Source organism: Crotalus tigris, unplaced genomic scaffold (genome assembly GCF_016545835.1).
Source record: "Crotalus tigris isolate CLP2741 ecotype Arizona unplaced genomic scaffold, ASM1654583v1 scf7180000018371.15429387391:27106975, whole genome shotgun sequence".
Lineage (NCBI taxonomy): Eukaryota > Metazoa > Chordata > Lepidosauria > Squamata > Viperidae > Crotalus > Crotalus tigris.
Window position 1 is genome coordinate 9,789,010 of NW_024096970.1, and position 25,955 is coordinate 9,814,964.

The 25,955-nt window shown below is 42.1% G+C and overlaps 1 protein-coding gene across 1 annotated transcript in view; it reads left to right on the forward strand.

Annotated features, from left to right (window-relative positions):
• ZHX3 (zinc fingers and homeoboxes 3) overlaps positions 1–25,955 on the forward strand; it is a 56,586-nt gene that overhangs the window by 8,264 nt on the left and 22,367 nt on the right. The gene's annotated exons all lie outside the window — the stretch shown is intronic.

Below are 25,955 nucleotides of genomic sequence, written 5' to 3' on the forward strand. Positions count from 1 at the left end.
ATGCCAAAAGAAAGGCTTGAATGCTTCAAGGTTATAGCTATAGCAAGATCCATTTTGGAGTTGGACTTCAGAAAATCAGGTTGATATTAAACTCTATCAAGATGAGAAAACTGGCCCAATTTCTTGTATGCGCCTTAAAGTTAACCACCACCCATTCAAACAAATAACCACAAATAACAACCTTACTATCTCTGTGGGGGGCTTTAAAAACAGTAAAAGAGCATAATGTAGTATAAGAAACTTATTGAACCTGAATAAAGGTTCAGTCTGCATTTTGTTCTTAGGCAAGAGGTGCAATCAACTTTGGACTGTACTCCAGAAAGTAAATCAGGGCAGTATAAAGAAGTGGATGGGACGAAGAAAAAAAATAAATTTCAATGTATTTATTAATTTATTAAATACATTGGATATAATAGCATCTCATGTATTTCATAATTTTTCCTTTTGCAAAAGTTGCTGCAAATTACACTTAAGATTTTGGCAGCCTTGTATGGCTGTGAAATTCAGTAATAGATTTGGTCATAAAGAGGGATAAATAAGAGATGTGAATAAGCAGTAATAGCTATGGATACTGCATATGCCCAGTCAAATAATATGGACATTGTTCTGCTGTGCCTGTCTGGTCATGCATAAGGAAGGTTGATTGACTCCAGTATCAAAACAACAGGTGACTAAACCTATTCTCTTTGAGATGAGTAAAAGTCAAGAGAAGGAATGATAAAAAACACTTCTGTACTAATGCCAAGGAGGATCAACTGAAGAGAGTAAACAGGGTGTCTATGTCTTATTAAGAAAATAAAAAGTCAGCTGTTTAAGAGCTTGTTATGAATTACTTTTTCTATAAACCTACTCTTGCGTGTAACCCAAACACCTTTAGTAAGGCTGTAATTATCTACAGTTGCCTAGGCTTCCAAATGTAATAAAATACCTCTATGCGTAGCCAAAATATATGATATTAATTTTAAGAAACCTGATCTAAAGCTAGATGGTTGATGAGAATTAAGGCTATGGTCAGGCTTAGAAGAAGACTCCCAAGATGTATCAAGAAGTGAGGAAACTAAAAAGCAATGTTTATTGTCCAGATGTACTTCAAACCTTTCAGGGGTATCTTCTACCCAAACTGATTTATATTTGGAAGTTGCTGTTTCCCAGCTGAACCAATTATTCGGTTGTGTTTTAATCTGGGTGTCAGACTTACAATGTGACTTGCAAAATGAAGGAATAACAACTAAAAAAATAACATAGGCGAGCATAGTGATTTCTAGTTCTTGAAGCAGCAGTAAGCTAGCAAGTATATTATTCAAACATTTGACAATTATTTAAAGAGAAGCATCCAAGAGCCCCAGTTGGGGATGTGGAAGACTGGGAAAATGGAAATATTTAGAATTCTCCAATTCCTCCTAAATTTTCCCTTTATCACCTTGTGTCTTATAACTTCTAAATCCCGTGAGCTTCTTTTCTAAGGGAGTTTCATGTAGCAGATCCTTATTCTTGTGCAAGTCTGTTAGGCTTCAGAGGGTGTAATACTGGAAGGAATTTGGACAAAAAAATTGGAAATTTTTTTTGAAATGGTACTTGAAGCTTAAGTTCTGTACTTCAATCCAAGAGAGGCCAAACAAGCAGGATTGTAAAATCATAGAATTTAACCTGTTCACTGCAGAAATCCACCATTATGGTATCCCTGCCAGATGGCCATCGTTTCTCTGTTTAAACATCTGAAAAATGAGATTCTATGACCCTCCCATAGTTGTCTGATTATACTTTCTATTTGAAAAAAAAAATCCTGATTCTCAACCAAAATCTTCTTTTTTGAATTTATGCACATTGTTTTTGGTGCCATCTTCTCTAACAATGCAAAACATTTCTACCCAACATGATAGCCCTTCAGATGCTTGTAGACAGCTATCATGCCTCCCTTTTCTTCAGATTAAAAAACGCAGAGCCTTCAATTATTCCTCATATTTTTTTTCCCTTTCTACACCCCTTATCTTCTTCATTGATGTCATTTGATATGTTCCTTTTTCTCAATAGCCTTCTTAAAACATTGGACCCAGAACTGGATGCAATATTGAATGTGGCCTATCTACTAAGTCTGATCTATCCAACAGAGAATAGAGAGGAATTGAGAATCCTCTTCATCTAGGAGAGGAATGGAATGGTGTGTATGAAACTTGGGCAGCAGAAGCCAAGAGTATCACATTATGAGGTGCAAGAGAACAAAAGTGGAAACTGAAGAGAAAAATGTTCAAAAAGGATAATGGACACAGAGGAAATGGACGTGAAAGAAGAAATGTAAAATTTATGTTGATTTGAAAATTAGCGAGATCTTTGACCTCACGCCTGTTGTCTACTCTAACTGTTCTATTCCATTTGCAGAGTAAGATATAATAATAAGCACCTAGAAGAATGTTTAGAACATTATATGCTGTGGAAGAACTTTTATAGAGGCTTTTACAGTAAGACTCACCTGCTCAGCATTTTTCATAGCTTACTTTTTTATTACACATTTTTTTTCCTGGCAACTTCTTGGTAACTTTGTAGGTCAAGGTCTTTGTTGTTCAGAGCTGGGTTCCTGGGTTGCTTCCAAAGTATGTTGAAATCTTAATCATCAAAAAGTAAAATCCTTTTGGGGATTTTGTAAAATTGAACTTTAGTTGGAAGTTTAAAACAGTTCGGCTGCCTTCTGTTTCCTATCTTTATTTTTCACTTATTATGGAAAGTATGAGTACTTTCTGAATAAATCACCATTCATAATCTTCCTTCCATCATTATGGCTTTCAGATGTGCTGAATTTCATCTTTCAGAATCTCTTCATCTAGATTGACCAACAGTCTGACTAGGAGTGTCTGAGTAAGTCCAGAAAACCTATCTACAGTATGTCTGTGGAGATTCTCAGTCACCCAGGTCATGGTTGGCTCAAGGGTGCTTTTTCAAGAGACAATTGGATTCTCTTGTTTTTCTTTGAAAACATTTTGCTTCTCATCCAAAAAGCTTCTCCAGCTTTGACTGGATAGTGGGGAATGGAAGGATTTATACTCCTGGTCATTTGTCTGCAAAGAATATAAATCCTTCCATTCCCCACCATCCAGTCAGATCTGAAGAAGCTTCTTGGATGAGAAGTGAAAGGTCTTCAAAGAAAAACAAGGAAGTCCAGTTGCCTTTTGAAAAAGCACTTTTGGGACTACCTACAGCATGGGTGTCAAATTCACCACGTCACATGACATCACAACTTTTTTTGCATTGCCGGAGCTGGGGTGGATGCGGCCTTCGCATGATGCAACCGGCCCATAGGCCCGCAGTTTGACACCCCTGACTTACAGTATGTAGGGTTTGCTGTGACATCACAAACATGATTCTGCCGTTATAGTTACCAAATAGCATTGGAACCCTGCATAAATATTATAGAAGTGACTATAGAAGTCTGAGTTTAGTTAGAAGATACAGGAATAATGCTATTGTTGCTGTTTTTACAGAGGTCTAAAGTAAGGGAGCATTTTTGCTTTTAAAGTACTAGAGAAGATAACACTGATCAAGTGAAATGACTGAGCAACATATTGTAATATACTTTGCAGAACTGAAAGATCTAAGTTCTCCATGCTGTATTAATTGTTATATAGTATTTTTTGTAAATGCAATGCTTGCTAGATTTAGGTCCAAAGAAATTCTGAATAACTATTTAGACAGTCCCTACATGTTGCGATTATTGAACTGGGATTTAACTTTTGATCTTTCTGTTGTTATCTCCATTTTATTGGTTATCACAGTAAGTCTGCAGAGGAAGTAAAACTGAGTGAAATTCAGAATTGAACTTATTCTGTGTGTGCATATAAAAGTGAGGAAGAGAGAAAAACTTTCTTTTTCCTACAATTTATATTATGTAACAAATCATGTGTGTGTTATAAATATTCTAACAAACGTTTAAGCTGTCTGGTGTGATACAGAATCCATATTTCATTTTTCCCCCGAAATATTTCACTGGTGTTTTACAGTATTTTTATTCATTATTTGCAAAAAAAAACCAACCTTGCATATTCTTGTTCTTTAGCTTTTCTGCTCACATTCCCTGCCTCTTTAAACTATTTCTTTATTGTATCATATTAGAATATAAATACAAAATAACATGTTAATATTTACATGTTCAGAATAATTACAAAAATTTGTGTGAATATTGTTAAATATCTGAGAAATCTAAACTTTATGAGAATTGCACCAAATTTTACAGTTGCTGGACAGCTATTTGATGTGAATGCATTGTGAGCGTGAGGGGATATTGCAAGTATACACATCTTTAAATATAATAGTTTAGTCATTTATTTATTTGATTATTTATATCCCACCTATATTATTTTTATAAATAACTTAAAGGGTTGAACATATCCAATGCACGTTCCTCCTCCCCACAACAACAATCCTGTAAGTTGAGTTGGGCTGAGAGAGAGTGACTGGCCCAAGGTCACTCAGCTTACCTAGTAGGTCAGAATTCCTAAGGAGATTCTCAATCATCCAGGTTGGGGTCCCCAACCTCTGGGCTGCAGCCCATTATGGGGCCACCTATTCGCAACTGGGCTGCATAAGTGGTGGGCTGGCGCATGCGCTGGGCCATCAACACGGAAATGTTGGGGAATGCTGATCCAGTTCATTGATCTCAAAATCTCAAAAAATGTTGGAAAATTTTCCTTTTGGAAAAGTATCTTTGGAACAACCATGACCTGGATGATTGAGAATCTCCATAGATATTGTTAGGCAAGGTGGGTGTGCAATGAGTTTCGGCATGGTTGTTCAGCAAATCACTGCAGTTGTTAAAGGAGTTGTGCAATCCTTAGTAAATCTGGCTTTCCTCTGTTGATTTTGCTTGTTGAAGTCAGCTGGGAAGGTTGCAAATGATGATAAACCTCGACTACTTGAAACCATTGTAAATATATGCTGGTTTCCAAGTGCTCTAATTTTGATCATGTTATCATGAGGGTGCTGCACTGATCATAAGTGCAAGGACTGGTTGTAAGTAACTCTTTTCAATCTGTTTTAATTTCGAACAACTACTAAATAAATAGTTGTAAGTTGAGGGCTTTGTTTGTAGGAGGGATCAGAATGAACGTTGATAGAGAGCAGGTCCAAACAGGAAAAATTCAGAGGTTTATTTGTTTGGCTACCTCTTGCTATCTGCAGTTGATGTTAGACTAGTTAATGCTGTTCCATGTATGGCAAGATATAATAAGAGCCTGGCTAGTGCCCTAGGTTTAATTCTTAAGCTTAACTGTATGGATTTTTCCAAGAAAAAAGTATGTACAATGACTGTTTTGCACACACTGCTCTTTCTAAGAATTAATCCTACAATTATGCACTTCAGTAGTTAGTCAGCATCATTGTCTGGATGTGTGATGTTAATGACATCACTAAATAACTATTGCAAAGTTTTTTTGTATGTGTTGTTCAGTGTGATTTAAGATTTCTTGAATTTCACAATCTATGCAAAAAGTAAGTCCTGAGAGCAGGGTGATTTCATATGACAACAGTTTGTGCTTGATCATTGGAAGGGAGTTCCATGAAAAAGTATTTACCCCTTTCAGATTTTCTGAGTGTTCACATACTTTTGTTACTGAATGTTATCAAAGCTTCATGGGGATTCTACTGATACATAAAGGGAGTTTGAGAAAAGAAACAGCACAAATGTTTAGGGCTTATTTCTTCTATTTCATAGAGTCATCCAAGATGTGATATAATAAGACAAAAAATTAATATCTCCTGTTTGTACCATGTTTAGCCATAATAAATGTCATCACTTAAATTCTACGAAGAAATTGAAGTCAAAGTATAATAAAACTGAAGCACTAGGAAAGCTATGAATATATAATTCATGAAAAAAGAAAGAATGATAATAGATGTAGACATGCATTTCTGTAAGAGTCTTTTGATTTTCCTTGGTTGGCAGAGATCAGGCTCATATTATTACATTCATCATTCTTTCTTTTTTCATGAAGGGGCGTTGACTTACCTGAACGCCTTTTCTCAGCACGGAGATGGATAATCCACGCAGTGGGTTGAGACTGTATTCCTGGCCAATCAGATCAGTCAGCCAAAGTTGCCACGCCCCGTCTTGGACCATGATCCTTTAGTCTTGACTGATCTGGCCATGAGACATCTACAACTTTTGGCTCCTGGGCAGGTATAGTTCCTTTCCATTAGGGGGGATTTTTTTTTTTCTAGTAGCTGAAATTGCTTAGTTTAAAAGCTAATTAGAGATAATTTAATTCAATTTAATTGATCACTCAAAAATTTCCTTGATAAATTGTAAGACTCAGGAAGTCAGATTCCTACAGGGGAAACCACCCCCACTTAAAAGGGGGAAATCCCTAATTCCCCTCCCTAACCCAAAAACCCCAGCCCCCTTCCAGCAGCCGGCAGCCGCCTTAAACAAACGGGGAGGCTCGGGCAACCCCTCGCGTTTAAAACAAACAAACAAACAAACAAACAAAAAAAGACAGAAAGGCAGGCAGTTAGCAAGGGAAGTGGAGGACAAAGGGGACGCATGCTGGGAGGGAGATTGATTAAGGGAAACAGCTGGCGTGCGAAGGAGCAGTCTTTTCACTCCAGGCTGCTCAGGATTTTTTAAACGAGGCGCCATTGTCTGCACAGCTGGAAGCACGCGCAGCTCTTTGTTACACCCGCACGTGGCATAGGCAGCCTTGTTAACACATGCGCAGTAGTCTCCTGGCAGCAGCGGCCATATTTTTTGTCCAAACAGGGGAGTTAAAGTTCCTTGAGAAAGCTAGGTTCAGCCGCTGGAGTGAATTAATAGGCAAGCAGTACTGGGGTACTAAAGCATCTATTATTCATCCAGAGACATTCAAATCAGACACATAGCTACTGGTTCCAGGACTTGGTGTCTTCTACCTAAAGTAAATAAGAACCTTTCATAACTAACTGTGTTTAGTTGCCTTTGGCTCCTTCCAGACTTCGAGTCCCCCATTAGTGGCCCGTACGCCTCTGGATTTAGTGGTGGGTTCCAGGCATCCCCAGTCGCGTGCCTGTCCTTACCCACCATAGTCAAGCCGGGTTCCATGCATTCCCATTAGCGTGCCTGTTCTTATCCGTGCACAGTGACTAACTCTGACAATTTTGCAGAGTCTGCTCCTGAGTTCCAGACGCCCCCAGTAGTGCGCCTGTCCTTACTCAAAGTTTGAGCTCTCCTACTACCTGGGTCCCCCCTATCGCGGCCCAGCGTTAGTGGAGAATGGAGGAAGCAATCATTCCCTCCACTGGAGCCCCGCCTTCATCCTCTGGAGCACCTGCTTCAGAGGATTCGGAATCCTCTGCAGCCCCTAGAAAGGCTGCAAGGAAGTCATCAAAGAAGGCTGACCAACAGGCAATCAGAAGACACCAAGCCCTAGAAAAAGAGTTCGACAGAGCCCAGAAAAGGGCCAGAATTGAAAATAGGCAGCATGGGGGAATAGGTCCTGATCTACCGCTGGGTCTCCCTTCATCCCCACGGGCCATTTGGTCATTAGGGAGCTCATCACAGTCCCAAACAGAGGGTGGGATAGGCGAATTCTCATCGCTCTCCCGATCCCCCTCCCCACGGAGGTTACAGGAAACCCCAAGGACCATGCTAACCACAGCACGTGCAGGGTCGCAGGCAATGGTCACTCCTCCTGCATTGACGGGGGATCTGCTAGCTACCCTAATAGCACAGGCAGTGGACTGTGCATTTGAGGCCAGGGCTCAAACTTCAAAAGCCAAGCCTCTAGGACTGAGAACGAGGCATCGGGAGGAAACGGAGGACCATCAGGACCTCTCCTCCGTCTCAGACTCGTCGGTCTCTGAGGAAGTTTACCTGGACCAGCCAGGTACGTCACAAGGGATTCAAATGTCCGAGGAGGAGGAGGACACCTCACCTCAAGGGCCGTCCTTCAGCGGCCTGTTTAACCCTTCTCTTTTTGTTACTATTCTGCGCAAGGCTGAGGCCACAGCCCATTTGGGGCATGGGACACCAGCGGAGCCTGTCACAGTTGACACGGAGGCTGAGCCGACGTTCGCCGAAAAGGTAACCACCCAACACCGCATACCTTGCCCGACCATGTTCCTAAACACAATAAGGAAACAGTGGGCAGCGCCAACCTCCCTACCGCTTCCTAGCAATGCGGAGAGGAAGCTATTTAACGTAGCAAGGGAGCTAGAGGGAACATTGGAGGTACCGGTGGTGGACGAACCCATAGGTCCCCTGATATCGGACACGGCCCTATCAGGAGATTTTGCTGAGGCTCTTAAAGCCGAGGACCGAAAGAGTGAGTCCAACTACAGGAGAACGCACCAGGCAATAGCTTGGGCTACCAGGGCATCTACCTCCGCATCCTTTTTCACCAGAGCCACACTTCGTTGGCTCCGTGAGCTACAGGGCCGGGTTCCCATGGAAGATATACGCACTCATCAGGAACTCAGCAAAATGGTAGCGGCCACTGAATATGCGTCGGACGCAACACTTTTAGCGACCAAGTTTTCAGCCAAGGCAATGGCGGCAAACAACACGAGCAGGCGCATCCTCTGGCTAAAGAACTGGCAGGCGGATACCAAATCCAAGTGGAAATTGGCTTCGGCTCCGTACCAAGGGGCACAGCTGTTTGGTGAGGCACTAACGCCATACCTGACAGAGAACAAGGACAAGCGCAAGGTCCTTAAACACATGCTTAAAAGGCAGGACAAGAGACCCGGCTCCTGGGGAATGAAACAATCCTTTCGTACGGAAGCCAGGGTCAACTACTTTCAAAATTCCCAACCCTTCCAAGCTAGACAGGATAGGGAAAGACAGGGGGACAGACAGAACACAAGACATAGGCAAACACAGGGAAGACGGCCCTTTCGGGGGAACACCCGCCCCTTCCGCCGTACCAGATGACTCCCGCCCAGACCTTCCCATAGGGGGCAGACTAGCAGGGTTTGCTCCCCAGTGGGAAGAGACCACCACGGACGTATGGGTCAGGAACACCATACGTCATGGTCTATCTCTAGAATTTTTCTCAAAGCCGCCGAACCGCTTCCGCCCGTGCCCCTGTCCCACAAACCCAACAAAGAGAAGGCTCATGAACGAGGCCGTTCAGCACCTTCTAAACATACGGGCCGTAGAGCCGGTGCCTATGAACCAGAGAGACCAGGGGTTTTATTCTACCCTCTTCGTGGTCCCAAAACCCTCGGGGGGTTGGAGAGCCGTTTTGGATTTGAAAAGGCTAAATTTCTACATAAAATACCGCAAATTCAAAATGCAGACACTACGCTCCATCCTTGGAAGCGTAAGGAAAGGGGATTTTCTGGCATCGATCGACCGCACGGAGGCATACTTGCACATCCCTATCTCTCTGGCTCACCGCCGCTTTCTACGGTTTGCCTACAGGGGGCACCATTTTCAATACAGGGCACTTCCATTCGGCCTGTCGTCAGCGCCCAGGGTGTTCACCAAGATTCTGGCGGTTCTGGCAGCACACCTAAGAAACGTACCAGTCAGAGTCCAGTGCTACCTGGACGATATTCTAATCCAGTCATCGTCCGCCCAGCAGTCTCGGTCGGACCTAAAGTTAGTGATAAAAATGCTGCAGGACCACGGCTTCTCGGTGAACTTTCCAAAGAGCCATCTAACCCCAACTACGAGAATACTCCACCTGGGAGCGGTCATAGACACAAAGGAATGCAAGGTGTACCTATCACAGGAACGCCTCAGCAGCATAAAGAAAGCCGTACAACAGGTAAGCCGCGGTCAGTCAGTGACGCTGGTCTGCCTTTCCCAGCTGCTAGGGAAGATGATATCGACCATAGCAATAGTTCCTTGGGCAAGGCTGCACTCAAGAGAACTGCAATGGTTCATGCTCCCGTTTCAGAGACAACAAATCAGTGCATCACGGAAGAGGGTAGGCATACCTCTGAGAGTACGACACTTCCTCAGGTGGTGGCTATTTCCAGCTCTCCTCAGGGGGTCCCCCTTCAGGGAACCAGACAGAGTATAGTCACAACAGATGCGAGCTTATTCGGCTGGGGAGGCCACTTGGGGACCAAGTGGACACAGGGCCGCTGGTCAGCGGTGGATCTCCGACACAACATAAACGGGCTCGAGCTGCGGGCTATTCACCTAGCGTTAAGGCATTTTCACAGCAGCATAAAAGGCAGGCACGTACTGGTCCTGACGGACAACGTGACAGCCAAGGCCCACATAAACCGTCAGGGGGGCACACACTCTCGCTCGCTCTCGGCCGAGGCCCTCCTACTGGGGGCCTGGGCGGAACAAAATCTGGCCTCCATAAAGGCCGACCACATATCGGGGGAGGCAAACATCCAAGCAGATCTGTTGAGCAGATCAACAATAGATCACTCGGAGTGGCAACTATACCCGAGGATCTTCAGGGAGGTCTGTCACCGCTTCGGGCTTCCCCAGGTGGACCTTTTTGCCTCTCCTTCCAATGCCCACCTAACTCGCTTCTTCTCCCGATTCCCATCCAAGGGAGCAGAGCAGACGGACGCGTTACGGAGCCCATGGCCAAGGGGGATCCTGTACGCGTTTCCACCCTTACCTCTCCTTCCGGCGGTAGTACGCAAGATTCTGCGGGAAAGGGCCGAGGTAATCCTTGTGGCCCCTTATTGGCCAAGGAGACCTTGGTTCGCAGACTTGAGGAGTCTCTCCCGCACGAATCCATGGCGGATTCCTCCGGAGAGGATCTCCCTCAAGCAGGGGGAGATCTCCCACCCAGAGCCACAATGGCTACAACTAGCCGTCTGGCTCTTGAACGGTCAATTTTAGCCAAGGGGGCTTGCTCACAGGGTGTAATTAGGGTCATACAGGCATCAAGGCGCCCCTCCACGAACAGTATCTACGAGGCCACGTGGAGAAGCTTCCAATCATGGTGCTCTAAACAGGAATTGTTACTCGAAGGGATCACAATTCCCAAGATCCTAGAATTTTTACTAGATGGCCTAGAGAGGGACCTCTCGCCAAACACACTGCGCAGGCAAATCGCCGCCCTCTCAACTATACTTCTGCCAGCCCCGGTGAATCCTTGGGCAAGCATCCCTTAATACGATCCTTCCTCAAGGGGGCTGCAAACATCAGACCGCCAACCGTGCACAGGTATCCATCGTGGGAACTACCACGAGTACTACAAGCTCTTACCAGAGCGCCCTTCGAACCACTCAAAACATGTGACATTCGCTATCTGACCCATAAGGTAGCATTCTTGGTAGCCATCACGTCAGCTCGGCGGATATCCGAGTTAGCTTCTCTCTCAATGAGGAAGGACCTGTGCCATTTTCACAGGGACAAGGTAGTCCTAAGAATAGACCCTTCATTCATTACAAAGGTCAACTCCCTTTTTCACAGATCACAGGAAATAGTCCTACCAGACTTCTGTCCAAACCCAGCTCATCCCCTGGAACAACAATGGCACACCTTGGACGTACGCCGGGCACTAAGACATTACATTTCACGCACAGCGGAATTCCGACGCTCGGAAGCGCTTTTCATCTCCTGCTACTAGGGGCCGGAAGGTCTCGTCCTCTACCATCGGTAGGTGGATTAGGGCATGCATCACGGGGGCATACCAGGCGGAGTCCTTGCAAGTCCCCAAGCATATCACAGCCCATTCCACAAGGAGTGCTGCCACCTCAGCAGCATGGGCCATGCAGGCTTCTATTGAAGAGGTATGCAGGGCAGCCACTTGGGCCTCGCCCTCTCCATTCATTCGTCATTACAAAATCGACAGGTACTCCTCTGCAGAGGCCTCCTTCGGTAGGAGGGTTCTCCAGCAGGTGCTATACCAAAGTTGCACACGGGACCAGTCTATTCCCCAACCCAAGGGACAATAGGCTTTGGTATGTCCCACTGCGTGGATTATCCATCTCCAGTGCTGGAGAAGGGGCGTTGAATTACCTGAACGCCTTTTCTCAGCACGGAGATGGATAATCCACACCCACCCTTATAGACTAGAATAATAGGGTATATTTAGTGGAGCCAAAACGTCTTACTGTCAGTCAATGGCTTCGCTCGAGTCAAGACTAAAGGATCATGGTCCAAGACGGGGCGTGGCAACTTTGGCTGACTGATCTGATTGGCCAGGAATACAGTCTCAACCCACTGCGTGGATTATCCATCTCCGTGCTGAGAAAAGGCGTTCAGGTAAGTCAACGCCCCTTCATGAAAAAAGAAAGAATGATGAATGTAATAATATGAGCCTGATCTCTGCCAACCAAGGAAAATCAAAAGACTCTTACAGAAATGCATGTCTACATCTATTTCTATTCATATTAATTCATTTTATTTCACTTGATTCCTAAATCATTTAATTCTCAAAAAGCCATACCAAAGAAGATAGCCTTTCCTCTCAAATCTGTCATTTCAAATGCAAGACCTCTATGAAATATATTATTCTGCTGCTTTATTTTTCTGCTAACTTACCACACAGAGAATTTTAAAAAGGGAAAGATTTTGAAGAAAATTTTTTTGGGGTTGGAGTATAACAGTAGGAAATACAGATAATCCTTGACGTACAATAACAATGGAACCTGGAACTTAAGTTGAAACTGAAAGTCATTATGGTTGTAAGTAGAGGCACCACATGGCTACATTCGATTTTATGATCATTTTAATGTCAGCCGTAAAGCAAATCACCATGGGTCATTAAGTGAATCATATGGTTGTTAAGCTGTTAAGCACTGTGACTTGCAATAGTCATTAAATGACTGATCATAAGTTTTGGTCTACCTGTAGCGTACAAAATACAATAGATTAATAATGCAAACTTTACAAATTGGCCATTAATTTATGTATTGTTATCTGTGAAATTTGCTGTTAACATTTGCATTTGTTCCAAATATTCATGATTCTTTTTATCCCGTCTCATTTCCCTCCTCTTCTTTTATCTTGCCGCTGGATCTTAAAGCATTGAATTAAAGATCCCCCAAGTGAAAAAAAATTCATGAGTTACTAAATAGTTTTTTCAACTATAAATATTGAATTTAGTATGTATATTCTCAAACGTAAATTTAATTGTGAAATATTTGCAATAGATACACCCTCTCTGTGTATATGTATGCTTATACACATGTATAATCCTTTGTTGACAAATGGAGCTCAGCATTCTTTGAAAAAACTGATAAACAATCGTAAGATGCTTGGATTAGTTTTCTACAAGTCCGTGCCTCGGGTGATTCTCAAGTATGATGGAGTAAAACGCTATGTTAAAATTGTGCTTCTTTTCTTCTTGATTTAATGAAATCAATGTATCCTTACCAGTTTATAGATAAAATTCTGATCTGTATGTATCCTGTATATATGTGTGTTTGTGTGTGTGCGCGCGCGCATGTGTGTATATATATATATACACATGCGCGCACCCTGCACATAAGATACTATATGATTAAAACCATGCACATAAGATACTATATGATTAAATTTGCTTACTAATCATTATCAAAATTAGCGGTTCATTTTCTAAATAATACAATTTAATTTGAATTTTTTACTCTACCTTTTTGGTTCGACATTTTATATTTGTGAAAAACCTTTCTTCATTATTTGCACAAAATGTATTAAATTCGCTGTTTGAGATTATTACAAAGTCAACTCTGTATATTGTCTTGTGTTTGCAAGAAACTTTACAGGCTCTAGGACAGAGTTTTAACAGAACAGACAGTTAAACTGAAAATTAGGGTTGATGGTAGCTCCAAATCAAGTACTGAGCTGTCACTCACAAATAGTTATTTAGGCTTGATTTGGGAAAAGTAAGTTTGTTTAAATTAAATTGGAAGACTGGGGCAAAGTGAATGAAAGGAAGACTGGGGCAAAGTGAATGATAATTATTTCTGGAGAGGAGTCAGTTGAGCATTTGGCTGATTGCTTTTGTTCATAATCTGAAGTCATAGATTTCTGGATGGTTCCCCACAACATGAGGTACCATTTGGCTTACCAGTTGGCTGGAAAAATGGCAATGTTGCTGTGTGATTATGTCAAAGACTTCAGACACATTTATAGTATAGCCTGAGTTTATGCCATGAACATCCCAGGAGACTAAAAGCTGAAAAGCACATTTTATATACAGTACATAACGCTGTGTTTGTAGATATAAAGAAAATGTACTAGATATCTAGTAAGCTGGTGGACGTGGTCGGAAATATATTTAGGCCAAAGCTGGTTTAATGATATTGAAGCATCAAAAGCTGTTGAAATACTGCTTAAATTACAATATCATTTTACTGTGATCATCTTGCCTTTATGTAAGACTTTTCTGAATTTTCAAACTTTGTACATATATTTCTATAAATGTACTGTACACAATATAAACTAAAAGAGTTTTAATTGTTTTTCTATAGACCATTTTTTGCCCTATTTTTCCAAGTATACAGCCATAGCATAATTGAGGTATCTTTCATGGCAGACTTGCAATTTGTATTGGAGATCAAGTTTTATTTCAGGATGTAACACTATAGACCACTCATCTAATGAGGGATCTATTACTTTCCAGTTCCTTGAATTTTTCCCTACTTTGTTATTGCAATGTTGCATGGAAATATAAAGAAATGAGAACAAATAACAACTCTTATCTGATGTGTAAACAGTGTGTTATCAGCATTAGAATAAACAAAAGAGTTTGTTATAAATCTTACCTTATCTTTTTCATTGTTTTATTTCTGTGGGCAAGAGTCAGTAATGTATAAAGCCTTTCCTAGTGTTAGATATTTTGTCCTTCCAAAGTGGCATATTTTTCTTTTAACTTATGTTGCTTACTTCCAATAGGCTGCCCAAATGATAAGCACTAACTCATGGACTATTGTACATTTAAGTTATAGACTTATTCTGGAGTGAATCACCTTGGGTTTAATTTTCTTGGAAATTGTCCTCTAGTATTATTTTGAATTGGTGAAAAACATTTGACAAACTTCTTCACTAAAAGCATCTGTAAACATAATAGTGACTTAAGAGAACAGAATCTGGAATAAGGAACTGACAAAATGTTTAGGCTTTGGGCATTCTCTACCAATTATTTAAAAGTGACTTCAATTTCAAGTAGTTTCCAAATATTGCACAAGTTTTATTAATCTCACTGAGAGGCTATGTGGCCATATCTTGCAACATTGAAAACTTTAAAATCTCATCATAGTTTTGTTTTAAAAAATCATAATGGAAGTGTAAGGACCCACCCCACTTTGCATCTTAAGAAGACAGAACTCTTGGAATAATTCTTCCAACAGGAATCCTTTATTAAGAGAAAATGGTTGCAGGCATGCTAGACAGGACTTGGGGTTCAAGCTCTTCCATTCAAGGTTTTAAGGGGTTCTCCAGTAGTCCCACCCAATCAACCCCCCTTCCAGTGATAGTTTCAAGTATCACAATTCCACCCCCTTTCTTCTGTCTTCCGTCTGGATGGAGACTTCAGGTAACTACATGAAAGGCAAATACCCTGCTTTGTTATGATAAGGTCCTCTAGTGCTAACGCTTTGATGTTACAATAAACACACATTCAGCATTCAGCTCTTTGAAGTGTACTGAAGGAAGTGAGGGCCATAAAGCCCCTTTGTTCTTCCCCTTCTCTCCCTCTTATGGCAGAATCCAAAGAAGGCAGAATTGGGAGTTTCTATATTTGATAATTAAAGATGAAATATGATTGGATTCTGACATCCGCCCCCTCTTAAAAATAAGAGAGATCCACCTGAAAGAAAACACAAGTATAAAATTTAGTCAGGCTTGTTAAGATACTCTGTGTGAAACTTCTTCAATAGCTTCGGGGCTCTGACATGACGTTTATGGACCCACTCATTTTGTGAGGGAGGGAGGTGTTTCCAGGCAACTAGGTACTGAGTTGCTCCATGATATCTCCTAGAGTCAAGGACTTCCTTTATTTCGAAGTGTTGTTCACCCTCCACCATGATTGGAGGTGGTGGGGGGGGGATTTTTGGCCGTGGAGGTGACTGATGCTCTCTTTTCAGCAAGCTGCAATGAAAAATTGGGTGTATTTGCCTGAGATTTTTGGGTAATTCTAATTCTACTGTTACTGGATTTATGATTCTTTTGATTGGAAAAGGTCCTATGTATTTTGGTCCAAGTTTTTTACAGGGCTGTAGGGACTTTAGGTATTTTGTAGATAAGTACACCATCTCTCCTATAATGAATGGTGTAGGCTCAACCCTTTTTTTATCGGCTTGTGTTTTGTAAGCCTGCCTAGCTTCATCTAGTGCTTTTCTGACTATTGGCCAGGTGTTGTGTAATTTTTCCATCCATTCTTTCAGCGAGGGGATCGTTGGTTCGTTTGGGGTTAATTCTGGCATGGGGTTGAAGCTTTGACCGGTGGATATTTGAAAAGGAGTGTAACCTGTGCTGGAGTGGACTGCATTATTGTAGGCAACTTCTGCAAAGGGGAGTAAGTCCGCCCACTCGGTCTGCTGGAAACTAAGAAAACATCTTAAATATTGCTTAAGTACTGAGTTCATTTTTTCCGCCCCCCCATTTCCTTGAGGGTGGTGGCTAGATGTCAGTCCCTGAGTGGTTCCTAAGAGGGATAAAAATTCCTTCCAAAATGCAGACGTAAATTGCACCCCCCTGTCAGAGATGATGCGTTGGGGTGCCCCATGCAATCTGTAAATGTGTTGGATGAAAAGTTTTGCTAAGGCTTTTGCAGTGGGAATCTTTTGGCAGGGGATAAAGTGCACCTGTTTGGAAAACAAGTCCGTGACTGTCCAGACCACAGTATTCCCATTGCTTTCTGGCAATTCCACTATAAAATCCATGGCTATTTCTCTCCAGGGGGCTGAGGGACTTGCCACTGTTTGCAATAGTCCTGGCACTTGCCCTTGCAACCTCTTTGCCGTGGCACATTTTGGACAACTGGCTATATAACTTTCAATGTCCTTTTTCATGGATGGCCACCAAAATTGCCGTTTAATTAAATGTAAAGTTTTTACAAATCCAAAATGCCCTGCTGATTTTGTGTCATGGCAAAGGTGCATGAAAGTTACTCTTTGAGTTGTTGGTATATCTAACTTTTCCCCTACCCAAGGCAACCCGTCTCTCATTGTGCACACATTTTTGTTTTTCTGGAACCATTCATCTGTTTCCAAGCTTTTTCTGAATTCAATCCCAGTTTGGCTGTCCAGTTGTGGTTTTAATTTGGCTTGGGTTCTTGTGGTTACTGGTGCTGCCAGTTGTGACTCTGCCATTATTGGTCTAGAGTCTGTGGTTCATGCGCTGTTATATTGGGGCATGCGAGATAGAGCATCTGCCAGGAAGTTCTTTCTTCCTGGTAAATGTTTGAGCTTAAATGGGAATTGGTGAAAATGCTGGGACCAGCGGGCTTGTTTGGGATTGAGTTTCCTGGAAGTTTTCAGGGCTTCTAAATTTTTGTGATCAGTCCCACCTGGAAGGGGGATTTTGTTGCCTTCCAGGAACTGTCGCCACGTGAGTAATGCCCAACGTCATCCATAAGCCTCCTTCTCCCATACGGGCCAGCGCATGTGCTGTTTCCGTGAGTTTCTGGATGTATATGCACAGGGTTGGCAATACGCATCATCATTTTCTTGTAATAGCACAGCCCCCACTGCCACATCACTTGCATCTTCCTGTATTAGAAGGGCTTGTCCCATGTCTGGGTGCCTTAGTTATTGGTTCGGCCAGAAAAAAGTCGCTTAGTATCCTCACCGCTGCTTGGCACTCCATTGTCCATGTTAGTGGCTGGCTAGGTTTACTGAGGATGCTCCCTTCGTTTTAGTAAGTTAGTGAGGGGCAAGCTATCTGGGAAATGAGGGGAGAATTGGCGGTTAAAAAAGTTTGCAAAGCCCAGGAAACTTTTTGTAGTGCTTTCTTGTGCGGCGGTGGGCCAATTAGTACTGCTCTGACCTTCTCTGGGGCCATTTCAATGCCCTGTGGGGATATGCGATAGCTAGGTAGTCTATCCTTTCCTGGTGGAATTCGCATTTTGAGAGTTTGGCATATAGGTGAGCGGCTCGCAGCTTCTTTAAAACCGCTCTGACAAGTTTGACGTGTTCTTCTTTTGTTTCAGTAAAGATAAGAATGTCGTCCAAGTAAACAAGGACCCCCTTAAACAGGTGCTCCCTTAGAAAGTCATTGATTAATTGCATAAAGACTGCAGGGCCCCCTTGTAATCCAAATGGCAAGACTTTGAATTGATAGCACCCCATGGGGCAGTTAAATGCAGTCTTCCATTCGTCCCCTTCCTTGATTCTCACTCGATAGTAAGCTTCCCTTAAGTCTAGTTTAGAAAAAAATTTCCCTTTCGATAGGTGTGACAGCGTGTCTTTCATGAGGGGCAGCGGGTATAGGTTGCTTTCACTGATTGTATTCAGGGCCCTATAATCCACGCATAAACGTAAAGAGCCATCCTTCTTCTCTCTAAAAAGGACCGGGGCAGCCACTTTAGGCTTGGCTGGCTCAATGAAACCTCTCTCCAGTTTTTTTTTTTATAAATCTTTCCATTTCCTCCTTCTCCTTTGGGCTCATGGAGTATAATCTGGGCTTCGGGAGTTTTGCCCCAGGCTTGAATTCAATGGTACAGTCTGTGGGTCGGTGGGGGGGGAGCTCATTTGCCCTCTCCTCACTGAAGACTTCAGCAAGGTCTCCTATATTCCTCTGGTATTTCTGTTAATCTTTTGTCCTCTCCTATGGATGCTTTTTCTATTCTTGATTCTGGTAGCCTCCCTGGGGGTTTTAAGTCCATAGGGTCCCCCTTCGGGAATTTGATTTCTGTCGTCCTCCAATTTACCCAGGGGTTCCATTTTTTCAACCATTCCATCCCTAGAATCATTGGGCATTCCATACCTGGGGTCACCACCAACGTTAAGTCCTCTTCCTGGTTGCCCAGGGAGGAGATGTATTGGCAAAGTGCTAGGGTATCTGGCACCCCCCCTGCTATGGATCCATCTAACTGGCCAAATGAGATTGGTTGTTCCAGTCTCCTGGATGGGATGCCCAGATTCCCCACTAGTGTTTGGCTAATGAGGCAGCGGGTGCAGCCAGAGTCTATTAAGGCTTTCACCTTCACAGCTTCGGGCATGGGGGGGATTAATATAGTCACTGTTTTGAAGATGGGTGTGAATGCATCCACTACAGGGGTTTCGCCCGCCGAGCTGTCATCTGAGCATCCACCGGCCCTGTGTTGTAGGCTGGAGTCACTTTCCCCTTGGTGAGCAGAGGTGGGGTTTCTGCAATTTCTCATTCATTCTCATGGCCTTTTCTTTGGCTTAGCTGAATACTTTCCGGTTTGTTGGATTGGGGATTCGGTCTGGGTTGTGCTGGGGGGCCTTTGAGCGCATTCTACAGCTCGATGCCCTTCTCTTTCCCACTTGAAACATCCATTTGCTTCTTGGCTGTATCCGATGATTTCACCTTTGTTGTGTCAGCCTCAGGCGGGGGGCGCGGCTCCATTTTTTTCCTCGCGTGCCTTTCAATATGTCGATCCTCTGTCTTCCTCTGCCAAGACGTAACATTCCCTCAATCATGTGGGTCCCCTCGGGGCAGGCAAGCATCATATAGATCATAGTTTAGTCCGTCTTTGAAATGGCCAAGGAGGATTTCTTCTGGCCAATTCAGTTTGCTGGCAATGGCCCGGAATTCTTGTGTATACTCAGCCACTGGGCGTTTGCCTTGCTTCATCGTTGTTATCCTTTCACGGGCTTTGCGATCAGCCAGGGGGTCTTCAAATCGTCTTCTCAAAGAGGACATGAAACGGTTGAAGTTACTGAGTTCTGGGCATTGGAGTCATGCAAGTTCACCACCCAATCTGCAGCCGGTCCATCCAGGGCGGATTGCACGATCCGGATGCGGGCTTTGTCGCTGGGAATGTCCTGCCCGTATTCCTCCATGTAGCTGAGGACTTAGGAAAAACCCCAAGCGTGTTGGCTCCCCTTTGAATTTCACCTCCAACGGTGGACGTCTTGGAATGGATCGGTGGCCTCTGTTGTGGGTGGTAGTGCCCTTCCGTCCAGATTGCCATCTGTGGTCCGTATGGGTGGAGCTCCTGATCAGTAATTCCCTGGGTTGCAGGTTCCATTTCCCCCTCGGTGGTCCTCTCCCTTTTGCGGCTCCAGGACTGGGGCGAGCCGTAGGGGTTCAGTATTCTCCGCTCCTAGGGATCTGAGAGTTCTCTTCAATCAGGTCAATAGCTTTCTCTAATCCAGTCTGAGTACGGTGGCCAGCTTCCTCCCTCTTCACTGTGCGTGCAGGGATTTCTCCTCTCCTGCTTTCCATTCTTGTTGCTTGGTCCCCCGTCTCAGGGTCGCCTTTCTTGATGTCCTTTCCCCACTCACTTTTCTTCCACCGCCATGCGAACAGCGAGGCTTGGGGTCCTGTTCTCCACCACTTCTTCTCCTGATGACTCTGGCCTCTCGGATCCCAACATCTGGCAAGGTTCCAATTTGGTCAGCAGCTCTCTTTCCAGGGAGTTTTCCCCCTCTCTTGCTCCATTGTCTGACATGGTAAATTTTTGCAAAATCCCCCGGCAAGGGTCTCCCTTCCAGGTCGATTAATTTTGCAAGTCCTGTCTAATGTAAGGACCCACCCCACTTTGCATCTTAAGAAGACAGAACTCTTGGAATAATTCTTCCAACAGGAATCCTTTATTAAGAGAAAATGGTTGCAGGCATGCTAGACAGGACTTGGGTTTCAAGCTCTTCCATTCAAGGTTTTAAGGGGTTCCCCAGTAGTCCCACCCAATCAACCCCCCTTCCAGTGATAGTTTCAAGTATCACAATTCCACCCCCTTTCTTCTTTCTTCCATCTGAATGGAGACTTCAGGTAACTACATGAAAGGCAAGTATCCTGCTTTGTTATGATAAGGTTCTCTAGTGCTAACGCTTTGATGTTACAATAAACACATATTCAGCATTCAGCTCTTTGAAGTGTACTGAAGGAAGTGAGGGCCATAAAGCCCCTTTGTTCTCCCCCTTCTCTCCCTCTTATGGCAGAATCCAAAGAAGGCAGAATTGGGAGTTTCTATATTTGATAATTAAAGATGAAATATGATTGGATTCTGACAGGAAGCAAAATTTAGATTGTAGCAGATGTCATTGATCCTAATACTTGATTTCCCATAGCTTTTCTAATTGCTTGCAATTACCTAGAACAAAAATAAAGGTATAGTTTATAAACAGTGCGCAGGATGACAATTTGTAAGGCTCTATATTGGTATTCTTGTTTCTTTAAATATGTTTATAATTGCTCTGGATTTGAGAGTAAGATTAAAGAGAATCAAGTTTTCAAATGACAGCAAATTATATAGACTTAGCATATTTACGTATTTAAGAACTGAGTCACTGGATGATAATATGCCAGGTATAATTAACACAAATAAATGTAAAGAGATGAGCATTGGAATATTTTCTTCTAATTTTGCCTAGAAGCTGAGCTGTTGGTGACCAACCAAGAAAACATTTATCTTCTTGTTGATGGAGCCAAGGTGAAAAACTTCATTATATATCCAAGATATGGGGAAAAGTAAATTCCACGGGGCTGAAAAATAAAATTACCATTGACATAAAGTTTGCTAAAGCTTCCCCCGTTGAAGTTGTGTGGACTTCAACTCCCAGAATTCCTCCGCCAACATGTCCATAGATCTTAGAGCTGCCAAGCTTGAGAACATTAGTATTGTGACAGAGGCTTCAATATCTTTGTTCCTCTTTCACATGTTGTTTCCATTTTCCTTTTACTGCTGCCATCCTTTTCTGCAAAGAAATGGACAGGGCATTTGAATTGCATTGAATCAAGCTGGGTCAATCTTCTGGAATATAGCAAACTCAGCATGAGCTACCTTTATTTACATGAGCTATCTGTTTTATCATTCCTGTTATATTACACTGCAATACATGTTAATTCACTTGTTTTGTTTGTTCATACGCTTTATAATAAAATCCCTTTCCTCTTTCAACCCTAATTCAAGTATTACCTAACCAGCAAGTTAATGCTAAGCCTTTGTATAGAGCTTGCTATAAAAAAGCAGCAAATAGAAAAGCTAACTGAATAAATATGTGTAGCTGTTTATAAGAGGGTAAAATATCAGCCACACTGTCCTCTCCTCTTCCCTTTCTTATACGTTCAAAATCACAGCTGCTTGTTATCTCCTTCTAATGGAAGTTGAAATATTCCAGTGAACTGATTGGTAAGACACTCAGTACAGCCTTGAAAAGCATTTGTGCTTACACAGGCTGTAATTATCATCAAGAGTTCACTGCCCTAACCAAATACCTTCCTTGGATGTTTTAAAGAGGTTTCAGTCGCATTCATGGAGAAGGCTAACCATGCATCCGTGGTCAGAAACAGCATAGTTTTGAATATTGATGAGAGAGCAATAATTGTATTTGGGAGGAATAATGTCTTCCTTACGCCTTAATTAGGAAATTATAGATAGGACAAGGACTATGAAGTGAGTCTCTGTTTGAGGGGTTTGAATGTGGAAGATATCTCCTCGCCTCTCCTTGCCATAGTAAAAAACAGGCTCAGGTATGATCTCAAAACAGTATTCTGTCTTCTGAGAGTTTGCCAGAATGTATGCCAATGGATGGCTCACAAATGGTGGACTAGTCTTTGTCTAAGAAAACTGTTATTAGCCCATAGAGTTTCTGTGCAGATCATCTGTAATAACTTTGTCTTGCTACTTTCAGTTTTTCCAATTCCTAATTTTAGGAACTGGTATGGTATCTTCACCCTTATTTTCTGTGAATTTTTTTCCCCTAGTGCTCTGGACTTTAGTTTTAAAATTGTTACAGTTATAAATTGTAGTTGTAATCTTTAGGAAAGGCTCTCAACGAATACATATTATTGCTCAATGATCTACATTGAGAAATGTAACATATGAATATTACAAGGAATGAAATCATTGTGATCTGAGTCCTCTGCATTTTCATAATGAGAAAATGTTTTTCCTTTATATCTACTCTTGTAATATTTAGCCTGAAGCCTCAAGAAACTGATATGTAAAGAAACCAAAATATTGTTCAGAGCACAAAAAGCATTAACTTGCTATTTTAAAAGGAGAAAAGAAGCAAACAATACAAAATAAAAATGAAGCTGCACATTTATAGATAAAGGCGTATAATTTTAATTTTATTTTGTTTTTTGCTGTATGAGTTTAAACAATTTCTTGGCTTTTTAAATGTTGGATTTGGAATTTCAGTAAGCAAATGACATGAGCAGCAGCTGGCTTGTAGCATTTAAATAATTGATGCTTGTCCAGTTTAGCCTGTCCCCCCCCCACCCCAGTGCTCGCTAATATCTAGTCACCGTATTGAAATTAAACAAAAGCATTCATTGCTACTGTTTCTGATTTTCACACTTCAGTGGAGTGAGAAAGAAAGGCTGACACTTTTGTATCCTGCTTGGAACTCTCTAAGAGAAATTTGCTGACATCTCTTGGCATTAGAATGTATTTGATCTTAGTCTGAATAGTCAAAATGAGCTGCTTCGTTGCCATGCATTTTGAAAGCCAGGAAAGTCTACAGAATAGTCTGGCTGTGAGGTCCCACATCAATCTGTAGATCATATTGTGACCAGCTGTAAGCTGAGGGCATATACTGGTCCTGTATCTGATTTTAAAAAATATATAAATATGCTGCGCTTCAATGGTTAGATGGCCTAGACCAGTGGTTCTCAACCTTTTTAATGCCGTGACCCCCAACTGGTCGTAAGTCGAGGACTACTCAACCGGTCGTAAGTCAAGGACTACTCAACTGGTGCAGCACCGTTTGCAGAATGGGACTTTTGGCGGGCTCAGCAGGGCAGAGACAGCCTGGACAATTCCTATTGGCTTTGAAAGCCAATAGAATTAGACTCTATTCAAGAGAGTCTATTCTATTGGCTTTCAAAAGCCAATAGAATAAAAGGGAGTAGCACAGCTAAGGAAAAGGGGGAAAAATGGCGGACTGTGTTGTTTGGCGATCCCCGTGAAATGGTCATTTGACCCCAAATGGGGTCCCGACCCACAGGTTGAGAACCACTGGCCTAGACATTGGTATTTGAGCATAGATCTTTTTAGCATTTATATTTTATTGTGTTTTACTAATCTAGGTGAAATGTTAATATACATTGCTAATCCATGTTCTTGTTGTTAATTGCAAAGTCGTGTCCGACCTATCGCGATCCCATGGACAACGTTCCTCCAGGTCTTCCTGTCCTCTACCATCTTCATGTATGATATGCCATATGCTAAATCCATGTATGATATGCCATATGCTAAATAAATAACAGCTGCTTCAGCTTATTTTTAACTCACCTGATAGCCATAGACCAAAAAAATCATCCAATTAGGCTGGAAGAAAATGCTCAGACATTTCGTCTTCTCTCTGTTTAGCCTTTGGTAAAATTTGTGCAGTCACAGGAGAAGGGCAAGATGCTTATGTGCATGACACAAAGTGTACAAAGTACCAAGATGATAGGAATTCAATAGAGGCCCAATGGATTTTGTATTAGTTGCTGTTTCATCTATTGTTACTTGTCACATGCAGGTTTTTCTTTTCATACTTCATATGCTTTGGAAGTTAATCTCCAATTCCCATAGTTTGGGAATAGAGTAGGGAGGAAAAACCTGGTAGCAAACTGATGCAGAAAATAGAAAGAAGGAGGGAAGTAGATAAAGATAAAAAGGAAAATGGCATCTAGGTAAACAATACAAAAAAAGAGAAAAGTAAAAGATAAGCACATTACTGGATTACTGTTTAAAACTTAGGTTTATGTTTGAATCAAGTCTTTTTCCCCTCTGATGGTTCATTTCTCTCTTCTCATGAATTCTGAGTTCAGAAGAAATGCTCTGTAATATTTCTAGAACAATTATTTGTGTGTTTTAAATCAGAGGTCCCCAACCTTTTGGGCACTAGGGACCTGTTCCATGGAAAAGGTTTTTCCACAGAGTTCGTGGTTTTGTATGCTGCCTGTATCCAATAGATGGGCCTTTGCTTGTTTGTGCAGACCAGTTGTTGGCATGCCATGGCCCGGTACTGGTCCACAGACTGGAGGTTGGGGACCCCTGTTTTAAATTATCCTGCAGATGAGTTCATCAAGGAGACATGACAGTGCTAGTGTCAAGGGTATGGCCGATTTCAAATAAAAATGAAAAATAAAATAATTTGGTTCACATTTCATAGATTTATCTAGCTATTACCACCTCAGTCAATTTGTGAACCAAAATATAAATAACTTGGTATTCTGACCTTTCTGAATTTTACGATGATGTTTTCAGAGCAAAGAATACACACACACACACACACACACACACACACACACACACACACACACATATATACATATACATACATACATATTAAAATCAATAAATAGTCGATCACCAAGAGAATACAAATATAAAAGTATAAAAGATTTTTATTTACTGAACCTAGCTGATTAGCGGTTGCATATAAGCTTTCCCAACGACTACCGTTTACACCCTGATGATGTCAAGAGCTCTTGATGAAAGCTAGGTTCAGTAAATAAAAATCTTTTATATTTTTATTCTCTTGGTGATCGACTATTTATTGATTTTAACATGAATATACCCAAGAGTCATATTTTTACTTGTATAGCTGATACATACATACATGTATGTATGTATGTATGTATGTATGTATGTATGTATAAAGTTGGAAGGGACCTTGGAGGTCATCTAGTCCAATCCCCTGCTCAGGCAGGAAACCCTATACCATTTCGGACAAATGACTGTCCAGTCTCTTCTTAAAAACCTCCAGTGTTGGAGCATTCACTGCTTCTGGAGGCAGGTTGTTCCACTGGTTAATTGTTCTAACTGTCAGGAAGTTTCTCCTTAGTTCTAGGTTGCTTCTCTTCTTTGGTTAGTTTCCATCCGTTGCTTCTTGTCCTGCCTTCAGGTGCTTTGGAAAATAGCTTGATTCCCTCTTCTTTGTGGCAGCCCCTGAGATTTTGGAATATATACATATATACATTCTATATATATTTCAGAAAAATGTATATTAAGGAATTG